General features: G+C 35.1%; 1 long non-coding RNA gene across 1 annotated transcript in view; it reads right to left on the reverse strand.

Annotated features, from left to right (window-relative positions):
- Nucleotides 1-1,575: 1,575 nt before the first annotated feature.
- Nucleotides 1,576-3,054, reverse strand: part of LOC122127055 — a 3,353-nt gene continuing 1,874 nt past the window's right edge. Inside the window, exon 3 of the long non-coding RNA XR_006151070.1 lies at nt 1,576-1,979. This is a non-coding gene — a long non-coding RNA (uncharacterized LOC122127055). The remainder of the gene's footprint in view (nt 1,980-3,054) is intronic.

Here is a 3,054-nt window from a genome sequence, read left to right on the forward strand (position 1 = left end):
GTATAATTATTAGCATCATAGCATCATAATTCACATACTTTGTAGTGACAGTGATATAGACAAACCTACAGGACTGCCAGTTGTATAAAATTATTACACATAATATTTTTACATAATTATGTATAGGACATATTTTCTTTTGCCAGCCCTGGGGCTTGAACTCAGAGCCTGGGCACTGACCTGAGCTTCTTTCTGCTCAAGGCTAGCACTCTATCACTTGAGCCACAGTGCCACTTTTGGCTTTTTCTATGTATGTGGTACTGAGGAATCAAACCCAGTGCTTCATGCATGCTAGACAAGCACTCTACCACTAAGCCACATTCCCAGCCCAGGAAAAAAAATTTTGATAGTGAAAACAGCTATGTTATGGGATTAGTGATTCACTACACTCTATTTTTCATTGCTAGTTTAGAGTATACTCTTCTACTTGGGAAAAATGAGTTACTGTAAAATAGGGGGCCATGTGTTATGCTGACAGCAGCCTTATCTGCTTTCCACCCTGTCTCCTGATATCTTTAAGATGCTGCCTTGAGTGTCTGCCCTGTGCCATCCAGGGTTAAATAAGTTACACCAAGCTATCCACACATACTCTAATAACTAACAGCTGTGTAGGAGTATTTAAATTTTGTAGTGCACTGAAGGAACTTGGAGGTAGCTTTTCTTTCATTTAAAAGGCTGTTTGGGGGGCTAGTGTTTGTCGTACTGAAAGCATCGTTATACCCAGAATGCGAATCTACATATTAGATGATTCTGTAGTTGTAGAAGATACTTATGACAGCTGATTTTGATTCTTTACCTAGTACTTCCAGTGCATTAGCAGTCCAATGGCCTGTTGGTGGGAGGGGGTGGTTTATTCTATACAAGGCTCACTTTATTCTCATTTCTTTATGTCTTACAGGGTTTTGTTGAAAAATTAGGCATTTAAAATAACCTGTTGAGCTCACTGTGGGAATTTACTCCTGTAATTTCAGATTCTCAGGAAATAGAATTCAGAAGGACCATGGTTTGAGGCAGAGCCCAAACATAAAGTTATTGAGATCCCCATCTAAATCAACAAGTTGGGTAATATATATATATGTATGTATGTATGTATACAAACACAGATTTCAGAACTCTTTGTGCTTGACACAAGGATAATTTACATTTTAAAAATCCCAGAGTTAGAATTTGAAAAAAAAAACCCTTTACCTATAAAGAAAATAAATCTCTTTAAAAATTTTCCACTTTCACTGAATGAAAATATCAGAGTACCATAAAACTCTGGCATTTTAATAGGGGAAATAAGACAGAGACTAATATAATAAAACTTCTAAATTTGAAATAAGCACCCTTCTAAATAACTCAGATTAAAGAAGAAATCAAAGCTGGAAAAAAAAAAATTTAGACAGCCCTGACTGCTTTAACTTTCACAAAAGCTATCTTTTCAAATAGCAGTTATTGTTCTTTGGTGGCTACAGTAATTTCTTGACATTCCCCCAGGATGTAAATTTCAAATAAAAAGCTGTTCTCTTTGTATCTTCTCTTTCTTAAAAGCAGATTTGACAGTACAATATACATAATATCCATAATCGCATTTCCCAGAAGCAACCCACTTCTACCATTTTTATTCTCCACTATTCTTGTAGTTATCTCTTTAATGCTGAATAAAATAATTACAGCTCTATTTTCTGGATTAACAATTTTAGGCATTATATATTGTCTCCTCTTTTCAACAATGAGCATTTATTCATACTAACTCACCCTTTCAGCTTGACTTTGTCATTTTCATATTGGATACAGTATTCTTAACTCATCTGTGGTTCCTTTAGAAGTCTTAAAGAATATTTCTAAGCCATTTTTTCTCCTTGCAACATGAGACGATATCTAAAGTGTTGACTTAATCATATCACTTCCTTTGATCTCAAACCTGCATTGAGATTCCTTTGTTGGGTAGATGAATGAAGAGTGAGAAGATGGGAAGAATGCAGCCAATCGATATCCTACAAAATTACAAAGAGTAGGGAAGGGGTAGGGAAGGGAGGAATGGATGAAAATGTTTAAGAGATGACATGGATAAAGGTACATTGTATTCATAACTGCTTTGTTGAATGATCATTCATTTGTACAACTCTTAAAGGTAATAAAAAACAATAACATTATGTTTTAATTTATCTGTGCTGAGTCAAATAGCTAACCCAATGTTCAAACCCCCAAAGTGTTTGTGAATATATTAACACTGTCTCTCCCAATAGCTCAATGCCATGATTTGAGGAACAGCTATAAATATATGGTACATGTGCACTGGAGAGCCTGAGGAGCACTTGAAGTCACATTTTACTTTGCTTAATATGGAGACTATTTCTTTATTTCGCCGATTACAGCTTTTACTTGTATGTTTTTTCTTTCTTTTTTGTTGTAAAAATGTGATTTTTTTCAAAGGATATAGTCAAATTATTCAGTAAATAAATACCTGGTTGTATTTCTCTCTTTTATGCAAATGCCTGGGAACCATTACCTTTTTTTTCATTTTTCACTGTTTCCTCCTCCATTGTTTCAGTTCGTTAGAGAACTGAGTTAGTTAATATATATAATGTTTTATATATATAATGTTTTACATATATATACATATGTGTGTATATATGTATGTTATCCCTGAACATCTTTCTTTCTTGAAAGAATACAAAAGAAAACAAAATTTCTGGGATAGATGAAAAAGTACATGCGTTTTCAGACTTGCAGTACACTGATGTTTGCATCACTGGGCTGGGAATGAGATTCCCAGACATTTTGAACAAAGTAAAGGAAAACATTTTTAAATGATATAAATCTTTGAGCCCCGCATATACTATAAATTCAAAGTAGGATGACTTTGAGAAGTATGACTCCCATTCCTGAGCATCACACAAGCGCCCCCCTCCCTGAAAAAAAGATCAAGGAGCAAATACAGCCCAGGGCATTCTGTGATCCTGATTTCTAGACAGTCACAAGAAGAGGCTATGGAAAAGATTAGAAACAGGACTTCTCTGCCACTAGGGTAGAACTCAGTACACTATTTGTCTCCCCCAGGATTAGATG

The sequence above is a fragment of the Dipodomys spectabilis genome, unplaced genomic scaffold, assembly GCF_019054845.1.
Source record: "Dipodomys spectabilis isolate Male_0828 unplaced genomic scaffold, ASM1905484v1 ptg000297l, whole genome shotgun sequence".
NCBI lineage: Eukaryota > Metazoa > Chordata > Mammalia > Rodentia > Heteromyidae > Dipodomys > Dipodomys spectabilis.